Source organism: Miscanthus floridulus, chromosome 19 (genome assembly GCF_019320115.1).
Source record: "Miscanthus floridulus cultivar M001 chromosome 19, ASM1932011v1, whole genome shotgun sequence".
NCBI lineage: Eukaryota > Viridiplantae > Streptophyta > Magnoliopsida > Poales > Poaceae > Miscanthus > Miscanthus floridulus.
The window spans coordinates 4,826,489-4,837,694 of NC_089598.1; the positions used below are offsets into that span (position 1 = coordinate 4,826,489).

General features: G+C 43.9%; 1 pseudogene; it reads left to right on the forward strand.

The window, feature by feature from the left end:
* The first annotated feature begins 457 nt into the window (after positions 1–457).
* LOC136529110 (putative disease resistance protein RGA4) lies at positions 458–6,647 on the forward strand (annotated as a pseudogene).
* The last annotated feature ends 4,559 nt before the right edge of the window (positions 6,648–11,206 follow it).

An 11,206-nucleotide genomic window follows, 5' to 3' on the forward strand; every position in this document is an offset into this window, starting at 1 on the left:
GCAAGTTTGATGTGATGGGGAATCTTCTTTTTGCATAGTGCTAAATTCTGGAATTTGGAGTAACTAAACAGGCCCCTACTTAATTTCTTGGTTTAATTTTAACTAATTTAATATAACTGGCCAGGAGCTCGATTGTTATTATTCTAGTATTAATTATCACAAGACGTGACGCGATTTACAGATAAATAGAAAACCTTAAAATAATGAAGTGTGTAGAACATCTATTCAACCATGTACAGGAGATCTAGTGAGCCATGAAGTGCACGCATTGATACACAGATGGGTAAATACGTACGTACATGCAAAGTTTAAGAATCAACACGCCGGCCGCCTTAATATTTACATAGATATCTTTTTGTATATAATATGTCACTTTTTGGTGCCTACATACGAATTTAGGATAATAATAATAGTAATATTTGGACGGTGGACTATGGCACTTCACCAGCAATGTCTCTAATTCCACCTTCATTTACATGCATATATAAATTCTAACATCATCTATGATCAGGGCTTACTGGGAGAATCGCATCATTAATGAATAAGCTGGGGTGCTTCAGATCGAGGAGTCAGGACTAGATGAAAGTTGTAACCAAGGTTCGTACGTAATATCAGCATGCTTGATGACTGCCCTTCTTCTTTTTTGAAATTCCAGTGATGCTAGCTCTTGAAGCTGACTTCCTCGTAGGATTGTTTGCAGACTCTGTAAATGATTGGTCGTTCTTGCGTGAACCTTCCTGAACCTAATTAATCTCCAGTGAAGTCGTCTGATTAAAGAATAAATTGCATAACCTTTCTTAGCGAGTAAAGTCGTCTGATTGAAGAATGTATTCTCCAGTAAAGCTAGTCTTGCATTGCAATAAAGTGCTCAAAGGTGAGAGGGCTAGTACTGCAAGGAAGGAGCTGATCTCACCTGTACATTAGGCCGGCTACAGTATAGCGCGCCTCACCTGCAAGCCATACTTCTACCAAGCAGAGCCACTTGGCTGATAGTCAGCGCACGCGTTACTGGTTACATCTTCCTCCAAAGCACCTCCTCATCAGATCCACATCCAGTCCCTTCACCACCCAGCAGCTGTGCTTCCTTGCACCCTGCACCCGTGTTCTGATCGAGCTCCAGGAGTTCCGATGGCGGAGGTACTGGCCACCATGGTGGTCGGGCCGCTGGTGTCCATGGTGAAGGAGAAGGCCTCCAGCCACCTCCTGGACCAGTACAAGGTCATGGAGGGCATGGAGGAGCAGCACAAGCTCCTCAAGCGCAAGCTGCCCGCCATCCTGGACGTCATCACTGACGCCGAGGAGCAGGCAGCGAAAAACAGAGAGGGGGCAAAAGCTTGGCTTGAGGAGCTCCGGACCGTGGCCTACAAGGCGAACGATGTCCTTGACGAGTTCAAGTACGAGGCACTCCGCCGCAAGGCAAAGGCAGAGGGGCACTACAAGGAGTTCGGTATGGATGTCATAAAGCTCTTCCCTTCTCACAACCGGTTTGTGTTCCGTCATAGGATGGCAAACAAGCTCCGTATGATTTTGCAAGAAATTGATGTCCTCGTAGCAGAGATGAATACCTTCAGGTTCGAATTCAAACCACAGCCACCAATGTCCATGAAGTGGAGGCGGACAGATCCTAACATGCCAGACAATTATGTGAACATTGCAAGTGACTCAAGAGCAAAAGAGAAGGAGATTGTTGATGCATTGCTTGGCCAAGGGGGCAATGTGGGTCTCACAGTCCTTCCTATAGTAGGAATGGGTGGGATGGGCAAGACCACATTAGCGCAGCTTGTTTACAAGGACTTCGCCATTCAGAAGCACTTCAAGGTTCAGATCTGGGTGTGTGTGTCGGGAAACTTTGATGTGGATTCCCTGTTTGAAACAATAGTGAAAGAGGCTAAAAAGAATGGCTATCAAATGACTGGTGGTTCAACAATGGAAATGTTTAAAAGTGCAGTGAGTGGGAAGAAGTATCTCCTTGTACTAGATGATGTATGGAACCGTGAGGCCAACAAGTGGGATAAGTTGAGGTCCTACCTTCATCATGGTGCCCCCGGTAGCTCAGTTTTGACAACAACTCGTGATGAAGAAATTGCTCGGTTCATGGGGACAATCGAAGCCCATAAGATCAAGCACCTGGAACAAAGCTACATAGAAAAAATTATCGAGAAAGAAGCATTTAGTGTGCAAGCACAAAAGCCTGATGATCAGCTACTCAGTATGGTTGGTGATGTTGCGAAGAGATGTTCCGGTTCTCCTTTAGCTGCTACAGCATTGGGCTCTGTACTTCGTACTAAGAATACCATGCAAGAATGGGAGGCGGTATTAAACCGAAGCACAATTTGTGATGACGAAAATGGAATCTTACCAGTACTCAAGCTCAGTTACAATTGCTTGCCACCACATATGCGACAGTGCTTTGCCTTTTGTGCTATGTTTCCTAAGGATCATGAGATTGATGTGGAAATGCTGATCCGACTATGGATGGCTAATAGTTTTATCCCGGAGCAAAAAAGAGTGTGTCCTGAAGACATTGGTAAACAAATTTTCAATGAGCTAGCTCAAAGAGCAAGACAAATTTTACAGACAAATTACTTGTAAAATCCATGACCTTATGCATGATGTTGCACAGGATTCAATGGGAAAAGAATGTGCTGCAATAGATACAAAACTGAGCCAAAGTGAGGATTTTCCATACTCCGCTCGCCATTTATTTCTATCAGTTGACATTGAAGAAAATGTTTTGAATGCTTCCATAGAGAAAGGGTCTCCAGCTATCCAGACACTAATATGTGATAGATCCAAAATAGCAGATGTGCAGAAATTATCAAAATATTTGAGGCCTGTCCGAGCCTTAAAGACACGGCAAGGTCGATTTCTAAAGCCGAAATATCTTCATCACCTAAGGTATCTTGATCTCTCAAGAAGTAATATTGTAGCACTTCCTGAAGACATTACCATCCTGTATCATCTGCAAACATTGAACCTATCTTATTGTGCACGTCTTCAACAACTTCCAAAGGGAATGAAGTATATGACTGCCCTCCGTCACCTCTACACTCACGGATGTCCGAAGTTAACGAGCATGCCTCCAAACCTCGGACACCTCACTTCCCTGCAGACGCTTACATGCTTTGTATTAGGTACTGGCTCGGGTTGCAGTAACATGGAAGCGCTGAAGAACTTGGACCTTGGTGGCCAGCTAGAGCTAAGGAAGCTTGAAAATGCGACAGGAGCAGATGCAAAAGCAGCAAAACTCTGGGACAAGAAAAGGCTGGAAGAACTAACATTAAGATGGTCTGACGATAATGACAAGGAGGCACATAAGGAGGTGCTGGAAGGCCTCCGACCTCATGATGGGCTAAAGGCTCTGAGGATGTATTGCTGCAGTAGCAGTGGTATTCCAACATGGATGCTTGAGTTGCAAGGCATGGTGGAGCTCGAGTTAGAAGATTGCCAAAATCTTGAGAAGCTTCCTGCACTCTGGCAGTTACCGTCCCTCCAGTTTCTTCACCTGAGCAACCTACAAAATTTACATTGCTTGTTCAGCGGTGGTGCCCCGTCCAAGTTTCAGAAACTGAAGATGATGTCGTTGAAGAATATGCCAAATTTTGAGATGTGGTGGGATAGGAATGAGGTGCAAGGAGAGGAGCAGATATTATTTCCTAAGGTTGAGAATCTAAGGATCGTGCTTTGTCAAAAGCTCTTAGCATTACCAAAAGCGTCGGTGATTAAAAAATCATCCGGTAGAGATGGCGCTGAGTGCCGCTCCCCGTTTCCAGCATTGAAGGGAATGTGTTTAAGTGGTCTGGACAAGTTTCACAGATGGGAGGCGGTCCAAGGATCTTTAGGAGAACAAGTAACATTTCCTTCGCTTGAGCAACTAGAAGTTATTGGTTGCCCAGAGTTGACTACTTTTCCGGAAGCACCGAGGCTAATAAATGTAGAACTATTGGGCTCGAGTGCACTGGCGCTATGGAAATGTTACTTGTTCGAGTGCAACAAATAAAGAAGAAAAATCTGCCGAACTGGTGGTAGTACGTGAGCATAAATCCCCCCTGGGAGATCTGTGCTTAGGAGGGTGTGACCTTTTCTTCTCTGGCTCGAGTGCACTGGCGCTATGGAAATGTTTTGGACAGCAAGCAACATTGGACATTTATGAGTCGATGCTCTAGTCTACTGGCCAGAGAAATTGTTCCAGGGCTAGGCCCTTGTTTAGTTACCCCAAATTCCAAACTTTGACACTATGCAAAAAGAAGATTCTCCGTCACATCAAACTTGCGGTACATACATGGAGTACTAAATGTTGACGAAATAAAAAACTAATTGCACAGTTTGGTTGTAATTTACGAGACGAACGTTTTGAGTCTAATTAGTCAACGATTGAAAAATTATTACCAAATACAAACGAAATGCTACATTACGCTACAGTGTTTCAAAATTCTGGCGGCGCCAAATCGGCCGGCAACTAAACGGGGCCTTGTATCCTTGAGGACGTTAGAGATTCGCGAGTGCAACAAACTGACAGGACTCACGGAAGATGAAGCTTCTCCTGAGCAATCTGCTCTCGTACAACGGAGTGGAACCCTCCTGCCACGTCTGGAGTCCCTAATGTTATTTCACTGTGAATCTTTGGTACAGGTCCCAAACCTAGGCCATGTTTAGATTGCAAAAAATTTCAAACCGATGAATAGTAACACTTTCGTCTTATTTGGTAAATATTGTCCGATCGTGGACCAACTAAGCTCAAAAGATTCATCTCGTGATTTCCAACTAAACTGTGCAATTAGTTATTTTTTTTACCTACATTTAATACTCCATGCAAGCGCCTAAAAATTGATGTGATGAAGAGAGAGTAAAAAAACTTGGAATTTGGAGGTGATCTAAACAAGGCCCTGTAGACATCTCTCAAGACGTTACTTGTTGAGGAGTGCAAGAGTCTCAAATCCATTGCATTCGGTGAGCAGCAGGACACGACGGGGCTGGAAACGTCATCATCATTGATCGCTGCAGGGTCGTCCTCGTCCAGCAATGAGGATGAATCCACGGTGTCTACAGCTGTAGTACTGAAGCCGGTGTCATCATCATCAGCCAGCAGTAATCATTGCTTCTTTCCATGCCTTGAATCTCTAGACATACAGAGCATCTACTCCGTGTCAGGAGAGGTCCCGTCACTGGAAACCATTGCTTCTTTCCATGCCTAGAATCTCTAGAGATAAAATTCTGTGATGGCTTGACAGAGGTTGCCAACCTTCCTCCGTCCATCAAGACCTTGGAGATTTGGTGGTGCAGCAGTCTTGTTTCCGTGTCAGGAGAGGTCCCGTCACTGGAAAAACTCAATGTTTCGTCTTGCCGAAACCTGAAATCCTTACCGAATGGGCCTGCTCATCAAGCATACTCATCTCTTAGAGTTCTTGAGATTCAATTGTGTGATGGTATAAAGCAGCTTCCACCGAGCCTACAGCAACGTCTGGATCACCTCGAGGAGAAAACTCTAGACCCCCATCTTCTTCAAGGTAATCTCTACTTAATTTCTTGGTTTCATTTTAACTAATTTAATATAAATGGCCAGGAGCTCGATTGTTATTATTCTAGTATTAGTTATCACAAGACGTGACGCGATTTACAGATAAATAAAAAACCTTAAAATAATGAAGTGTGCAGAACATCTATTCAACCATGTACAGAAGATCTAGTGAGCCATGAAGTGCACGCATTGATACACAGATGGGTAAACACGTACGTACATGCAAAGTTTAAGAATCAACACGCCGGCCACATTAATATTCACATAGATATCTTTTTATATATGTCATTTTTTGGTCCCTACATATACGAATTTAGGAGACTATAATAATAGTAATAATACTTGGACGGTGGACCATGGCACTTCACCAGCAATGTCTCTAATTCCACATTCATTTACATGCATATATAAATTCTAACATCATCTATGATCAGGGCTTACTGGGAGAATCGCATCATTAATGAATAAGCTGGGGTGCTTCAGATTGAGAAGTGAGGACTAGATGAAAGTTGCAACCAAGGTTCGTTATATCAACATGCTTAATGAATTCTCTTTTTTACTTTTGGAAATTCCAATGATGCTGACTTCCTCGTAGTATCGTTTCCAGAATCTGCAAATGATTGGTCGTTCTTGCGGCACCCTTTCTGAAGCAAATTAATCTCCGGTGAAGTCGTCTGATTGATGAATGTATTGCATAAACCTTTCTTAGTGAGTAAATAAAGTCGTCTGATTGGAGAATGTATTCTCCAGTAAAGCTAATCTTCCAATAAATAAAGTGCTCAAAGGTGAGAGGGCTACTACTGCAAGGAAGGAGCTGATCGCAGGCCCTGATCGAGTTTGAGCAGAGAGCAAGTATAGGGATGAAAACGGTACGGATATTTTCCAACCGTATTCGAAACCGAATCCGTTTAGAGGGGTTGAGATCTGTCCGTATCCGAGTCCAGATATCCAACATCCGATACCGTATCTGTATCCGAATACTCAAATCGCATATTTATGATGTCGATATCCAATCGTATCCTATCCGACATAGTTGACACTATCCGTATTCGAATCCGAATCCGGAAAGAAATACGAAAACAAATGTAATATCGGTGATATCCGTCTGTATCCGATCCGTTTTCATCCCTACCTATAGACTGCAAGCTGAAGAATTTATTTAGCAAACAGAGCTCCAGGCTAGCTCTCCATTTCTTGGACCTTCTGTTTTCCTGTTGAAATGAAATGTGTTTGAGTTTGCATTGTGCTCTAGCACAGTAGAAAAAAAACACAGGTAGCAGTTCAGTGATGTACTATTTTCCCTACATGACTACGTGGCGACGATAACTGCCAGGCAAGCTGGAGTGCTCTGTTTCAGTTCAGGGCAGCATCACAAATTAAAATCCAACTAACTACTGGACCTGGACTTGGGCTGCACACGCGAGCTTGAGGACAATAACTAGGTGGTTCATTGTAGGATTGTTACCAGACTGCACATGCACCCCGTTGGGTTGGCATGAAACGGCTTGCTGGGCTGGATGTGCTTAGGCTTATCAGCCCAGCTCTAGCCGAACGGCTGGACAAAAAGCGACGCCAGGCACTGCGTGCCACTCACTCCCTCCTCTTTTACCCTTCGCATTGCGCGGCTAGGGTTCTGCCACAGTCTCGCCGCTCGTCCGCGTCTCTGCGCGCGAGTCTTGGCGGTCGTGACCGCCGTGTCGCCGGGCCCCGCCGTTGGTCAGCGGATCGGTCCCCGTCCGCCTCTGTACGCCGTGATGCCGAGTCTCGCCGTCGACAGCCTCGGTGACATTGAGCTCCGCCTCCCACCCCGAACCGCCTCCATCGACGCCGTTTCCTTTGATTTGAGCTATCTTTCAAATATGCTACCATTAGTGGTGAGTTTGGCTTACTCTCCTCTCTAATTGTTATATTTGTTTTAACTTAACTGTTGTAATTGCTTTCTTGAGTTTGTACCCCATTTGTATTTTGATAATGTCCTATTTCTATGTGTATATCTGTTGGCGGCTACAAATTTGAGTTCATATGTCCTTGTTGCCTAGTTTACAAATAATAATCTTGTACGGTCTATAATGTTCATATGCACAACTTGGTAGACGGTTTTAAGAGTACTATCGCCTGTTGTTCATGCATTATATTTTGTTGAACCTAAACATTATGCTCTATGTTTACACTGCAGAGAATTAAGGGACCTTTCATCCGCTGGTGCTCAACGTTGCCCACACTGGCAGCGTCGTCGACTTCGTCGTGCTCTCCACCTGCAGCTAGGCAGTACAACCTCCGTTCAAAACGCCGCAAGCATATTGGAAAGGCAAGTTCCCTTTTCCTTCGCCCAATCCCTTCTTTGCGTAATGCTAGGAACATCTTTTTTCTATTTCCATAGCATCCATGTACATAATGTTAGCCCACAGGATCACCGGCACGGGTGAGTCGACCACTCATCAACGTTGCCGACCACGACTATCGTTGTCCAACCACACACTATGGCTAGAGGTAGAAGAAGTGAGGGACAACAGAGTACACACACAGCACAAGCACCAGCATTGGCCGGAGCTCTACAGAGTAGATGGCAAAACTAAACTCGCTCTCCTTACTGAGTTACAGTGGCAAACTATATATACAACTCTATCCATCTAATTCTAGTACAGACATGTCAGGCTGCCATGCTGCTACAGTGACTAGATGTGACGGCAGGGCTGACTTTGGCGCCTGCTCCTGCTGTGGCTATAGTGCGGCGGGTGAGCCATTCGGCGCCTGCCCCTGCAGCTGCTACAGTGCAACAGCAGGGAGCCCTTTTTGGCGCCGCCTGTCCCTGCCGTGCGTTCACACAAGGGGAGCAGTAGATTACTTAACACATAATACATTGGAATGTCGAACATTGCATCAGATGAACCGTGATCGTGCTAGCTGGGATGATAGAACCTGCTCATTGTTTCTTGAGCTAATCACTCAGCAGAAAAACCTATGTCACTGGGGCAAGAATACCCCAACCCCTATCGGGTGGACAAATGTCCATCGTGCCTTTAACAAGAAATAGCTCCAGAACAAGTACAACGAGCTGAAAAGGGCGTATTTCAATTGGTGTGATGGTTAGATCCATACTGGGCTAGGCCGTGCCCCGCATACTGGAGAGGTGACAACTGACCCCGGTTGGTATGCCACAGGCACCGGGGTACTAACTACACCCTTTTCGTTGACTCTTATTAGCATTTAGGTTCGCACTAACTGACTACTAACATGGTCATCCCTAGATCACGTGCAGGAAAGTAGCCAAACCGCTCGTGAGAGGTTCAGATGTCCACAATGCTGTGAGCAACTGATCTTGATTTTGGGACGCACCCCACGTGATAGGGGTGAGTTGGTATCTATAGGGGGACATCAACCTGACCGTACACCCAGTAGTGCAAGTCCTCAGACTCCTCAAGCCTTGTCCGACCGAGCTCGTACAACCACGTAGTGTTGGTCAGTCCTCCAAGAGAGTCACTAGGTGTGGCAGAACCTCCTAAGGAATCGGGCCCACATGCACCTATCGTTGTCTTAACAGACTTCGGATAGCGTACACGAGTTCCCAACAACTCAACAGGTCTGTCGGGTGTCCTCGGGAAACCCGAATCATCCACGATTCTCTTTTCAAACAGGATCACAATCACAGTCATTGCAGATTACAACAGTTTATTCAAATATATATACCAGAGTAAAAGATAGCGGAAGTCTTAAGATAACATAATTACAAACCAGTTGTTTTCAAACTTACAATACCATAAGTGTTATACAACCATAGTAGCGGGATAATATTACATTAACTTTATTTATCATACAAACTAGTGCCTTGTTCAAAGGCCATTCATTACTCCTCATCATCATCGTTGACTTCAAACACTGACATGCAGCAGGGACCAAAACAAGCCTGCGCATGCGACTCACCTGCAACAAGGGTTAACAAACCCTGAGTACAAAGGTACTCAACAAGACTAACCCGACGTAACGGGGTGTAAGACTTTAGAGATGCAGGGATTTGGGGCAAGGTAAGGATGTAGCAGGGTTCAAAAGTTCTTTGCCAAAAGCTTACTATCCTTCATTCTATTTTCAAGTTTACCACTAAGTTCTTTTAGTTCATTATCTCAACTAAATATACATTTCCCATATTCCATTCCTTCTCATTCCATTCTTTTTCTCATATTTTAGTAATTCACCAGTACTACATTGCTTCTGTAATGAATCGAGTCTCCATATCCGCGGAGCACCGGCAATTCGAATTGATTCAAGTCCCAGCTGGGGATTCCTTATCACACGACATATGTAGAACTTAATCTTGCATATATCAACCTCGCTACCGGATCCTCCTATACTAAGCCGTCTCCACGCCACCCGAGAGCACAGCACACCTCAAATCCGGCCACATTCCAGCCACGAGGGTACACGCTACTCCCGCCATCTCTCCACTCCCAGTGCGCGGGCATTCGTCTTAGTATCGGATTAGCCGAAGTAGGCTTACCGGAGTATGTGACCAGTACTACAAAGTGTCTCGTTCAGAAGATCCACAATGAGTGGCCTTTAAGCGACATAGTCGGCAACATTACCCACAATTCAAGATAAGTCACCCGACTAGTCTCTAGTTCATTCAACCTTCTTTCTTTCTTCGGCCAGTATGCCATCTTTGATTGTATCAAAACTTTTACTTTGAAAGCCTACCATAAAGCATACTAAGCAATCTACGCATTTATAAATGAAAACATCTTCAAGGATGGTAAACAATTATCAAGGTAGGTAATGCATCAAGTAGGTAACATTTGAATTAAACAACTTAATGCAATAAATAACATAGGTGATAACTTTTCAAAGTAAACAAGGTAATGGCTTAATGCATAAACCGGGGCTTGCCTTCGTTGACGATTTCCGGTTCCGGATTAGTACCACAATTATCAAATCCTGTGACAACCGGGGATTCTTCCAGAACTTGCTCAACTAGAATCGTTTCGTTCTCGGGTTCTACACGAAATAATAACATATGCTTTAACATGATGATAATATAAACATGATGCTTTCACGGCACATGAAATGTAAAAACACCCGCAACCGATTTGATTTCACGGTACAGTTGCAAGCCAACAAAACCAACCTGTAACCCTATCATTAAGAACCACACATGTGACTTGACCTAATGGATCTTGGAACCCTACTAGTCACAAAACATGACCAAAACAAGACCCAACACTAATCAAACGCTTAGGGTTTGCTTTTATCTATTTTTGAATTAATTTGGAATTAAGCCCAAAAATAAACTTGTTCCAAATGACCTGAAAATTTTATGTAAGCTTCCTTAGGACAAATTAGTGTACCAAAACAAATTTCATAATTTTTGGAATTATACAGTGACCTACAAAAATCATGAAAATTGCATTTTTCAATTAATGGACTAAATATTTGAACATTCAAAATTTATCCAAATTTCAAATTTCAAATTTTTAAATCATACTAGAACATGTACAGAAGCTACACAAAAATTTTCAGAATTTTTGGATGTGTAAATAAATTCCTACAAAATTACAAAACTGCTGCACTATTCAAAATCAGAAATTAATAAAAGTCACTATTCTCACTCACGCTCTCACTGACAGCCGGCCCCCACCTGTCATCCCTAACCTCGGGATTTGACCGTGGCTGCGACGGCGCTGACCGGCGCTAGCTCAC